Source organism: Tiliqua scincoides, chromosome 1, assembly GCF_035046505.1.
Source record: "Tiliqua scincoides isolate rTilSci1 chromosome 1, rTilSci1.hap2, whole genome shotgun sequence".
In the NCBI taxonomy this organism is placed as follows: Eukaryota; Metazoa; Chordata; class Lepidosauria; order Squamata; family Scincidae; genus Tiliqua; species Tiliqua scincoides.
In genome coordinates this window covers 173,248,422-173,261,471 of record NC_089821.1, presented here as the reverse complement: position 1 = coordinate 173,261,471, position 13,050 = coordinate 173,248,422, and the positions used below count along the sequence as shown (strand labels likewise).

Genomic DNA, 13,050 nt, shown 5'->3' with positions numbered 1-13,050 from the left:
CACATCCTGTGGCAAGGAGTTCCACAGACCAACCACACGCTGAGTAAAGAAATATTTTCTTTTGTCTGTTCTAACTCTCCCAACACTCAATTTTAGTGGATGTCCCCTGGTTCTGGTGTTATGCGAGAGTGTAAAGAGCATCTCCCTATCCACTCTGTCCATCCCCTGCATAATTTTGTATGTCTCAATCATGTGCCCCCTCAGGCGTCTCTTTTCTAGGCTGAAGAGGCCCAAATGCCGTAGCCTTTCCTCATAAGGAAGGTGCCCCAGCCCGGTAATCATCTTAGTCACTCTCTTTTGCACCTTTTCCATTTCTACTATGTCTTTTTTGAGATGCAGCGACCAGAAATAGACACAATACTCCAGGTGTGGCCTTACCATGGATTTGTACAACAGCATTATAATATTAGCCGTTTTGTTCTCAATATCCTTCCTAATGATCCCAAGCATAGAATTGGCCTTCTTCACTGCCGCCGCACATTGGGTCTACACTTTCATCGACCTGTCCACCACCACCCCAAGATCTCTCTCCTGATCTGTCACAGACAGCTCAGAACCCATCAGCCTATATCTAAAGTTTTGATTTTTTGCCCCAATGTGCATGACTTTACACTTACTGACATTGAAGCGCATCTGCCATTTTGCTGCCCATTCTGCTAGTCTGGAGAGATCCTTCTGGAGCTCCTCACAATCACTTCTGGTCTTCACCACTCGGAAAAGTTTGGTGTCGTCTGCAAACTTTGCCACCTCACTGCTCAACCCTGTCTCCAGGTCATTTATGAAGAGGTTGAAAAGCACCGGTCCCAGGACAGATCCTTGGGGCACACCACTGGTTCTTCCTGGTTCACACCGTTCACCATTCACACGGTTGGTTCCCACCTTTATAGTTCTTCCTTACTACAGGCTGATGGCATTGAAGGCTAAACTTCTAACACATATTGGTGTTAAATAATCTAAAGCAGTGGTTCCCAAAGTGTGGGTCGTGACCTGATTTTTGGTGGGTCACCAAAGGGTGATGGAAAGATCAGATAACTAACTGCCTCAAGCCCTGAGGCTATTCAAAAATCAGATACTGTAGCTGCTAATTACCCTGCAAAGAGCTCAGCTCCTGCTGTTTGCAAGCATGTGTAAATATAGGGAGATAAATGTTTGAGCAACTTTTTCTGGTTATTATTACTTTAAATAAATAAACAAAATAGATGTTATTTCGTTCTAGGTCTCCTTTTTTTAAAGTCTGGTAAATCTAAATGGGTCCCAATATCATGTTATTTTAAAAAGTGGGTCCCAGTGCTAAAACATTTGGGAACCACTGATCGAAAGTTTAAGTTTCAACTGGTTTTTCAAATTAAGTTTATAATACAGCACAAGGATCACCCATTGAAGAACTCACAGCCCAGTCCTACTCACTGGTGTAGTGTGTTGCAAATGTGCCATAAAGCATGTTTGCAGCACCGCACTAGTAAGGAGCGCTGGTGGGAAGACCTGCACTATCCCGCCAGCACTGAATCCTGGCAAACTGCCACTGGTGCAGGTAGATTCTGCTCTGGGCAGTGCAGGGGCAAGGGGAAGGTGGAGGAGCGGTGTGATGGGGCAGAGGAGGGTAGAATGGGATAGATCAGGGCCAGGAGGGGCAGGATCAGTGGTGAAGGCCTCCAACATATCCTAACCCCCTTCCCAGGCCTGGAAGTCCTACATTTGGACTTGGACATGCACCAGGTATTTTGCTGGCATAGATCAGAGTAGCCCCATTTGGCAGATTGGGGCTCAACACGGGGTAAGCGAAAAAATATTCTCTTACCCCCTTGGTTCTCAAACTCAGGGGTTTGAGAACCGAAGTGTGTGCAGGAACAGGGCAAAGGCAGCAGCATGATCCTCAGGAGGGGATTCCCCAGGATTGTGCTGCTGCTGGGGCTGATCAGGGGTGATGTGCACTTACCTGAGCTAGCTCCTGCCTCCTGGGGATGTGGGGAACCCTGCAGAAGTCTCTGCGGGCTCCCAAAGTCTCTAAAAAAGTAAAATTAAAAAACAGTCAAAACCTATTTCCTGTTTGTGATCAGAAAACAGGAAGTGGGTTCTGATTTTTAAAAAACTTTTTTAGAGGCATCCCCACATCCCCAGGAGGTAGGAGCTGACTCAGGTAAGTGAAAATCATCCCAGTCAACCATGATCATGGGGGTCGTGCTGCTACCTTTCCCTGCCCCCAGCTCTAAAGTGGACAGAGGCAGAGCTTCCCAGGCTAGGGCGTTGTGTTTGCCCCAGTTTGAGAGCCTCTGCCTTACCCACAGGGGACCACCTAACCAGCACTGGATATAGCATGGACTATGTGGCCCCGCTGTGCCAGCACTGGATAGTATTGGGCTGTCGCTGTGTATTGCCAATAGAAAAATGGGGGCCAAAGACAGAAATGTATTGTGATTCCCAACACTGGGATTCCAAAATTGTCTTCTTAGCCATGTTTGTGCAATTAGCCCTGTAGTAAAAGCCACCCTAGCTAGGACCGCAGCTAAGCGATTTTAATGGAGCTTGTGCACTTAACTGGTTGGACACATTTCTGATTGTATTCACATCATCAAAGGGATGGAAATTAAGGGCCCAATCCTATCCAACTTTCCAGCACATTGCAGCCCTGAGGTAAGGGAAAAAATGTTCCCTTACCTTGAGGAAGCCTCCTTAACTGTCCTCCCACTGCTGGATGCAGCACACACTGAGTTGGCATGGCTGTGTCAGCGCTGGAAAGTTGGATAGGAAAGACTGCAACCCTTTGACACTTTCTAGGGAATAAGTCCTGTGAGAAATAGCAAGACTCATTTCGGAGTAAACATGCAACAGATGTTGGGAGAACAGGATTACGTACAACTTTGGGACAAAGAGAAATTCAGAGTGAGAGGTATCATGGCTGATGATCACAATTTGTCAGATATCCTGTGACTCTTAGGCTATAGTGATCATTTTAAGGGCAGAAAAGGCTGATCAAGTATTGACTTTTTCATCTGAGTTTGTTAGTAATTACACTGAAATGCCAATGCTGTGAAAACAGCTCACAGCATTACTAAACTGGTGACTGTCAAAAGCAGCATGTTTGTAGCTGATGAACAGATTTAATTCAGGCTGCTTAAGGCCTCGCCAAAATGTAAACATGCGTGAGCTTAGCTTTCATAGTACTAAGTATAACCAGAAAGTTAATTATGCCCCTACACAAGTGTGTTTCCAACAGTCTTTAACTATTCTCGCAGCAATTATTCTTACTGTTGTTGTTCAGCGTCTATTGAAGCAGCAGATGGCTCCATTAATGTTAATCAATTAATTAAGACTGAAAAATCAAACTCAATTAACAATAAATTTCAATAGAAAGTAGCTTATCATCTGATTTCAGACACTGATGTAATTATCAAAATCTTCATGAAGCCTGGTTTCCCAAGGAGAAAACCAGCCTTGTGGTGTTTCAAGTACAACCTTCCCACAGAATAAATACCAATTTTTAGCCAAGGAGGAAGGCAATAGTCTGTCCATTTGTTAAGATCAGTCAATGATATAGATCAGGGGTACCCAAACCCTGGCCCTGGGGCCACATGCGGCCCTCAAGGTCTCTCAATGCGGCCCTCAGGGAGCCCCCAGTCTCCAATGAACCTCTGGCCCTTCAGAAATTTGTTGCAGCACACACTGGCCCGACACAACTGCTCTCAGCATGAAGGCAACTGTTTGACCTTTTTGCATGAGCTGTGGGATGAGGGCTTCCTCCACTGCTTGCTGTTTCATGTCTGTGATGCAGTAGCGGCAGCAAAGGAAAGGCCAGCCTTGCTTCGTGCAAGACCTTTTATAGGCCTTGAGCTATTGCAAGACGTTCATTCATTCATATAAGTTCATCTTTAATATATTTATGATGAAATGAATAAAGATGAAATTTATTCAAATTTTAAATGTAAATTAATTCTTTCTTTCCCCGGCCCCCGATGCAGTGTCAGAGAGATGATGTGGCCCTCCTGCCAAAAACTTTGGACACCCCTGATATAGATGTTCATTTTCTGCACGCTCAAAGCCTAGTCAGTGCTTTATGTACTTCTACACTGAGAGTCATTCCCAAGGATCACTTTATAGTATAGCAAATGTACAGTTGTTGCTAACTTATGGCAGAGGATCCCCAAGGAAAGTCTGTTTGATGATGTAATGGTTATCAGCTGAAAAGATAACCTTTTCTTTTGTCTTTCTTTTTTAACTGAATAGCAAAATATGTTTCCTTAATAAGCTCTAAGGGCTAGAAAGGGTTTCTTCAATGGTTGTCAGTGGCTAGTGGCTACTAACCGGGGACATGCAGACAGGGGAGTCCGGGGACGCAGAGCCTCACGTCATACTCCAATGAAAATAGTTGTTACAAAAAGTATGAGGATGCCGATGATGATCATGATGATGTTGATGATAAATATTAAGAATTTTCGACTGATCTGTGTTATAAATGTCATTTCTGTATGATTCCAAACATTTTTTTAATATAGCCAAAATTGCCAAGTTTGCAGAGCTCAGCTGCAAATACAGGGAGAGATGAGATGTGTGGCAAACTCAGCCAAACAAACTCAGCCTTCCTTCTGATTGCAGTTAAGTAGCACTCCAGAATGCCTTGTGGCTTCCAGGTGACTCCCCAGAATGCCTTGAAGTGCCACAGCAAGTGGCACATACACATCATGGCTTGTACCCCGTAATGGATTTTTCCTCCAGAAATTTGTCCAATTCCCTTTTAAAGGCATCTAGGCCAGATGCCATCACCACATCCTGTGGCAAGGAGTTCCACAGACCGACCACGCGCTGAGTAAAGAAATATTTTCTTTTGTCTGTTCTAACTCTCCCAACACTCAGTTTTAGTGGATGTCTCCTGGTTCTGGTGTTATGTGAGAGTGTAAAGAACATCTCTCTATCCACTCTATCCTTCCTGTGCATAATTTTGTATGTCTCAACCATGTCCCCCTTCAGGCACCTCTTTTCTAGGCTGAAGAGGCCCAAACGCTGTAGCCTTTCCTCATAAGGAACGTGCCCCAGCCCAGTAATCATCTTCGTTGCTCTCTTTTGCATCTTTTCCTTTTCCACTATGTCCTTTTTGAGATGTGGCGACCAGAACTGGACACAATAGTCCAGGTGTGGCCTTACCATCAATTTTTACAACGGCATTATAATATTTGCTGATTTGTTCTCAATACCTTTTCTAATGATCCCAAGCATAGAATTGGCTGCCGCCAATTCACTGCCGCCACACATTGGGTCGATACTTTCATCGACCTGTCCACCACCACCCCAAGATCTCTCTCCTGATCTGTCACAGACAGCTCAGAACCCATTAGCCTATATGTGAAGTTTTGATTTTTTGCCCCAATGTGCATTACTTTACACTTACTTACACTGAAATGCATATGCATTTCAATACGCATAGATCAGGCTGCTGCATGTGACACAAGTATATATTAAGATATAGTATGTGCATATACATAGTAGCTTGTTAAAAGTACAGGTCTATAACATTTCCCCAAATGCAGTCACATACCATGTGACTAATTATATATCGTCTAATATATTAAAAATAAAATATTGAAATAAATGGGGACCCACCTGAAATTGACTCGCAGCCCACCTAGTGGGTCCTGACCCACAGTTTGAGAAATACTGATCTAATGGGAGCCTATTAAAATTCCTCCCCCCCCCCCTGAAAAAAATACCCTTTTCCTGCCATCTCAAGCCTACGTGAGTGTCATGAATATGTACAGTTCAGGCCTAGTAGCACTGCAAGGCCTGAACCAAGCTAAAACAGTAACACAGAAATGGCTTGCATTTCCTAGCTACTAGGATTTACAACTCAATGGAAGGTGATTATGTAGCACCTAGGCAGCCAGAAAGACACCCATCAAGGATGGAATGCAGGCAGATCTCCAGGGGGGAGGGAAGAGCTGAGAGGGCGAGCTTCCAGCCCCACTTCCAGAGGACAGGGTCTTTGTTCCTTGTCTCTTGGTGAGAGAGGTGGTGGGTGCACAGCCTGCCCCACCAGGACCATGTGGCCATAGGTAACTGGCCTGAGGATCTACTAAAGAAGCTGACCCAGGTGAGGGTTAGAGAATAATAGAGTTAGCCAGTTAGCTTTGTTATTTTATGCTGATATGTTTCCTAGAAGTTTTTATGCCTCTAGCATTTGCTGCCTTTTGTAACTTTTTGTAACCCTATGTACTTAATAAAGTAAAAATCCTTTTACCATGTTGGTTCATTGTCTGTTGGGGACAAAAGTTCAGAATCCTGCCTAGCCATTCAGCAAGCTACCAAACATCCTCATTGTGGACTAGTAACTTGAGGACTGAGACTTTAAGTAAAGAAAGTGCTCAGTGCCTACAAGGGATATAGTTAAGCCTAGAGGGTCTTGGTTTCCCTGGACTGAGACACTGGCTCTTACAGGGTGGTGGCAGTACTACTGAACAGGGATCTTTGAGGGCTCTGGGGTTCAGAACCAACAACTCTGAGCACCCCAAAACCCTGGGAGTGTGAGACCAAGTGTAAGGAAGAGGCAACTGCAGCAAGAGGCAGGAATCATATCAGTCAAGCCTATTTCAAGCCAGGACAAACTTGGCTGGAGTTTGGACTCAGACCATAAAGGCCCAGGAGCCCTGATTTAAAGGAATTATTTTCCAAAGCGCTAAATGTTGCATATCAGCAGCATCACAGTATGTTGTTGCTGGATAGTCATGTAATTTGGTGTTCTGTTTGAAACATGATTGCACAAGTATCATGAGCCCCTCTTGGAAAGCCTGTGTAACATCCTTGATGACGATAAATTCTCCCTCACATGTCTATAAACACAGATGTGCACTCCTAATCTCTGCAACCGATCGCATGCCAGAACTCAGGCTCCAAAGAAGAGTCTTGCCCTAGAGTCAAAGCAAAGTGTAAAATGGCCTCCTAGGTTACACTGATGGTACTGAACCTGCAGACTTTGCTGGACTTGCTGCTAAGGCAACACGGTCAAAGGATTTCTTCAGTCTCTGCTTTAGAAAACATCAGTTGCAATTCCCAGGAGTGTCCCCATTTTGAAAACTAACTCTTCCCCATCATGCACCCGGACACACATCAACCAGGCCTTAAGAATATGGGTGGACGGATGACAGCATGACTGTTCTTCCCCATTCCCTGGTTGACCCCCCGGCCCCAGTCCATCATATTTGGATGGATATTGCACTATCACGTTTGAGTCAGATTTACAAGACTCAAAGCCTGCAAAGGCTACGATGTGGCACCAGAAGCACTCAGTGAATTGATTGTTTGGATAAGCCCTGATTTAAATTGATTCGCCTGCCTTGCCATTTCAACAAAGCTATTTTTGCAGGCTATCTTATGGAGTTAACCTTTGCAATATTTACACAGGTAGAGAAGAAATTATTTGACTGTAACTAACAGAAAGTGTTTTGGGCTGCAATTCTGAGCACATTTACCAGGAAGTAAGCCTTACTTCCCTCAGAGGGGCTTACTGCTGAGTGGAATATGCATAGATCAGGCTGCTGTATGTGACACAAGTATATATTAAGATATAGTATGTGTATGAGCCTGGCCAAGAGAACTGAATACACACCCTCCCAATTCTCACTGCTGCATGGTTACTCTGTCCACTGGCTTTTCTGCACCAGTTCTGTAAAGGAGATAGAAAACTATTAACAGAGTGTACTTCATGTTTGCTATGAGTTTCCTAGAACATTGCAGGAAAAAATCCTCTGGGGCTCAAGAATATGTTGAAACAGTACCCTAGAGCAGTGTTTCCCAAACTGTGAGCAGCAGCTTCCTAAGGAGTTGCAGAAACCAGCCAGGGGAGCTACTGAATCCTTATGAAAAATCCATCACCCTGTACAAAATATAGGATGCAGCCCTAAAGATGAGCCTTGGCCTAGTAGGTCAAGTGAACCACCAGTCAAAAACGCTGGGGAACCACTGCCCTAGACTGACATGAAATTCTCTAGGATAGCATGTCTAGGTTCAGACATTATATCATAATGGCAGACCCATGCCCTTCCATGCAGGCCTGCTGTATTCACATGGTGGGGTGTAACCAAAAGAGCATATATGTAAGAATACCCCCCCATTCCTATCCCTACAGTCTGCAAGTCCAGGCACTTTTCTTCCACTAGGTTTTCAATATCAGAAGTGAGCCTAGCAGTAAGAAGAGGATGCAGGGTGAGTGGGTGCAAAGGAAAGGTCATGGGTAGAGAGAGGGTTCGACATCTCCACATATGAGTGCTTTACACCATTTAAATCACTCCTTTTTTTCTTTATATATGTATGTACCAGTAGCACGTGTGTCACTGTAAGCCCTCCATAAGATTGGGCTCTCTCCTGATCTACCGTCATAAGTCCTCTTACAGCAGAGCACTTTCGTGGTTAAATGCTGCAGGGCTGCTGGCACAAATGGCTGGAGGTCCCTTTCTGCATGCCAGCAGGCTCCCAGATGCCACCCTGGTGCAGGTAAGGTGGCAGTGGGGGCAGTTCACAGTTTGGAGGAGGTCTGGCAGCACACACCAAGATCCTATCCTTGTTTTTTGACCTCATGTGCCTCCTACCTCTCCTTGGATTTACACCAGCAAAATAGCTGGCATAGGAGACCCAAGGAGACCCATTGGTGGACAGGCAGCCTACAGAAAGATACATAAAAAATATTTTTACTTACCTCTCCTAGGCCACCTACCTCACCCTAGGAGGCAACATGCAGTGTGGCAGTGCATTCCACAGGGTGGGGGAAGATACGATTGAGACCTAACAGGTAGATTGTGAGCCATTTGAGTTCTAATATATTCTGAAATAGGAATCTCTGATTCTGGCATACCAGAAGAGATCTTTTTGTTAGCACGTATTTTTCTTTTTGTTTCCAGTCCTAATTGGGTTTTTGCAGCAGAAAAAGGGGGGAAAGCTTCCAATTAGGTAGGAAAAATACCCACAATGCATATAATACTATGCTTGAGAGAACACTTTCCATAAGAATGTGGATCACTTTTGGAGCAGAACATATTTTGGGGGTGGGGGGGAGCTGCAATATTCTCCAAAGGCAGAGCATTATCCATTATTATTTTCTCTATTATCAACACTAATCTTGTGTTCTCTGTAGTCCCAACATCAGATAATTCACCTTGGGAGTCAAACTCTTTTAGAATGCTCATTCTACAGTGGAAAGAGTAACGAGAACCGCAAGCCTAAGCTCTTCAGAAAGCAAATCGGATCTTTGGAAAAAACATAATTCTTCCCAATGTGTATGTCAATGGGGCCTTGGTGTCGTCAAAGAGCCATTTAGATTGTTTTTCTAACAGATTGTATTACCAACGCCCTTGCCAGTTGGCACACATGAGTGATTAACTTGGAATGCAAAAATCCTTTGAAACCTCTGGAAGCCTCTTTGTACAAATGAGATTTCTTCTTCAGTGAATTACTGGGAAGTCACCTGACTTTCATGTGGTGATCACAGAACCTGTTTGGGGGATGGGAATCTAAAAATTCTTTATTTTTGTCCAAGCGTTGTTTATAAGATATTCTAAGAACTGTCAAAAATTTAAGATGAATGGACTGTTAGAGAGACTGTTTACACAAGCTCTCCAACTCACCTTTGCAGCAAAGTCAAGCATGCTATAGGGAAAAGAGGCCCACCTCCATCTGCTTGGAGGTAATAGAGATGTGGAACAACATTTGCTCTAATTAATCTTTGTGCATAAGATACCATTTGAGCTTCCATTCTGTCTTCCCACCAGGTTCCTGAAGGGAAAAAAGCTGTATTTTTCAGAACACCTTAGGAACTCGTTGAGAACTAATCTGAGGCCCAATCCTTTCCAATTTTCCAGCACTGGTGTAGACCTGAAGTAAAAGAACGAATGTTGCTCTTGAGGAGACCTCCATGACTGCCCCTCCCACTGCAGGATGCCACACACACCCTGTTGGCACGGCTACATCAGCACTGGAATATTGGATAGGATTGAGCCCTGATTTCCATTGTCCAAAGCCTTGAATGACAAGTGTTGTAACTGAGTTTACTTCTTCAGATTTAGGGCCTTTTGATGTGTTCTCTTTCTCCTGACACAACTGAACAATCATGACTAAACAAGCCAAAGGATGCTGCCTGATTATAGGAGGATTGTATAGTGCTAACGGGAGCTACTGGTAAGGTGATTATTGTCCCACCTCCAGCACATGCACCTTTTGCACATCTTTTGATATACGGAAGGTGAATGTGGTATGGCTAGACGTGTGATTTTTTTTTTTCAGTGATAATGAAATGAGAATACATAACACCGCTTTCTGCCCTTCTCATTTGTTTAAAAAAAAATCTGTCTGTCCGTCCGTCCGTCCCCCCCAAAAAAAATTTTTTCTAACATCTCTACGTATTGATCATTGTAGGCTGCTTGGGTTGGACTGGGGATGCACAGTTAATGACTGTAGCTGCATCTGCTGACACTATACCGCTTATATCACCCTCCTAGTACACTTTTAAAGTGATCATAATTATAATTTATAAAAATGCACCCTTGGAATAAAAACACAAAACCCCGCTTTCTGCACATTTTCTCATTGGCAAAAAAAAATGAAAACTGTGAAAAAATAAAAATGTTGAAGAACACCTCTAGCTATGGCTTGCCCAGGCAATATTTGATCCCCAAAACTGGGGCTCAGGAGATCAGCAGAGGATTACATACACAATACCTCTTTCCTTTCATTTCCAGAAAGGAGGGGTTTCAAATATATGTGGCATCAATTTTTGCCTGCAAAGAGAGGGTCATGCAGTGCAGGAGCAGCTCCATTTTACACCACTCCAGTTATTTCAAAACTTTGAGTTCCTGTAGGAGAAGCCAACGATATAAATTGGATACTTCCAGTACCTTCAAGTTGTGATGCCAGTCTCTTTCTGCTTCTCCCTGCCCTGCATTCAACTTCTGCATGTGATGGAAAGATGGAAAATTTGGAAAAAAAACACATACACGCCCCACTAACTCAAGACTCCTGGAACACCTGAGTTCCTTACAAATGTGATAATAAATTATCAATGAATTATGAGGCCTGCTTACCTTTATCAAAGGTACAAAGATAATGTTTGTATTAGCTGTCAAGCTGAACCTACAGGAGAAAGGGGGGAATCAGTATTTTCTTTTTAAAACCAGTAGGTGTAATCAAACTATTAATGTCTCATCTTCTTTGCTGTTGATAGCCCTTGGCGAAGATAAGATTGAGAGATGACTATTTTGAGAATCCAACTTGTAAGAATTTGCTTTCGAAATGAATCTTCCACATAACTGTTTGACAAATGCCAGTGTCAGAAGTGAAATGGATGACTTGAAGAAAAAAAATGGATGACTAAAAAAAAAAATTGTTAAAGCAGGGTTTAAAGACACACTGGAAAACAATTCTTAAAACAAATGTTGTGCACATTCTCAGAAATAACAATTTAATATTAGTGTGAAAACTAAGCAAAGAACAGAACATGAGAACAATTTGAAATAGGGTCCTAAACTCATAATTGTTTGGCTAATATGCAAGCTGTGGATAGAATTGTTAACTGTGGTGTCTTTACAGCTCTGCATTTGCTAGCAGCTAAAAAGAATATCTGACATGAGCCAGTATAGCTGTGTGGCTAATGGGCCTGCTGCAGCTACTGTTTTAGCACCAATCAATGCAGAATTGTTTTAATTTCTTCCCGGAAACCCTCTCTGTCTCATTGCAGAAAACTGTTGTGCAAGCCAGCCAGCAGAGATTAATGCAGGGCTGCCTCTCGCTAGGAATAAGCAGTTAGATGTGAACTGCAGTCCATGAGAATTAGAATTACTGAATTTAACTTGGATGGTTTGGGTTTCCTGTATAGAAAAAGGAGGATGTGGGATCCCTTTAGCTAAAGTCAGATGAGAGAGTTTGATTGCTTAGCTGTGCTGGGGGGGGATGACCGGCACACCATCCAAGACCCCATTGAACAAGGTTCATTCTGCATTTGATAGCAAATGAACCCTCCTGCCCTCCCTTGCTATGACATCATCACATCACCGCCAAATCACTGCATGTCCCTCCAGGTGAGTATGGGGGGGGGTTGCGCGGCATGAGAGGGTGACATCTGCCCTAGTTGGTGCCTGCAGTGGCAACGTCACTGTGCTTATGTTGTGCGCGTTCACTCAGCTTGTTCTAGTCGCGTAGGTGTTGCATGTTTCTGCAGTGCCTCAAAAACCTGCAAGAGCTATTTGACCAAAGATGAATGTGGGACAAAAGACATGAATGTGTCCACCTCTATCATTCCAGTTTCAACTCTCTAAATATTTTCTGCCACCTAGCTTTAATTGTCACCCGTGTCTTTGACAAGGCATACCACACAAATTCATAAGGTTTTTTCGCACAAAACAGAAGGGGGGAAAGAAAAAAGAAAAGCAGCTGAAAAGTTCAGAGTTGCCTACTGAATGGCTAGAGATTTGATGGAAGTGTTCATAATCTCTTCTGGGATCCTGTCTCAAGGTGCTTTTTGCTGAAAGAAAAAGTGAACTTTGTCAGAGTTCTTACAAGACCATTTGTTTATTAGAGTTTAAGGAAGATACTAAAAGATTATTTCTTTGCCTTTGGCAATTTTTTTTTAACGGAAGTGAAAATATGGGTAGTAATAAAGTAAATTTAGTCTGCTGTAGTGGGAAAAATCAGCTTCACACTCCAAACTTGTTCCTTCTCTCCAAACTTGTTCCTCATGGATTTAGTTCACTTTCCTGGAGAGGCAGAAAACTAGAAAAGGGGTGTTTTGGGGGCCATTAAGCTTCTCAGCAAATCCTGCTGACACTGCTTGTTGCTGCGGAGGGGTTTAGTACAAATTGGTATTGGGAAGCACAATTGCCATTATTTACCTGTCATAGTCAGTATAATCAATATTGCCAGCTGGGTTATTGATAAAGAGCATGATCCAGAGAGGTGGAGAGAGGTGTGCCCCAAGGATCTGTCCTGGGACCGGTGCTTTTCAACCTCTTCATGAATGACCTGGAGACAGGGTTGAGCAGTGAGGTGGCTAAGTTTGCAGACGACACCAAACTTTTCCGAGTG

At 43.5% G+C, this 13,050-nt stretch overlaps 1 protein-coding gene across 1 annotated transcript in view; it reads left to right on the top strand.

Annotated features, from left to right (window-relative positions):
• Positions 1-13,050, top strand: part of EYS (eyes shut homolog) — a 556,153-nt gene that overhangs the window by 470,342 nt on the left and 72,761 nt on the right.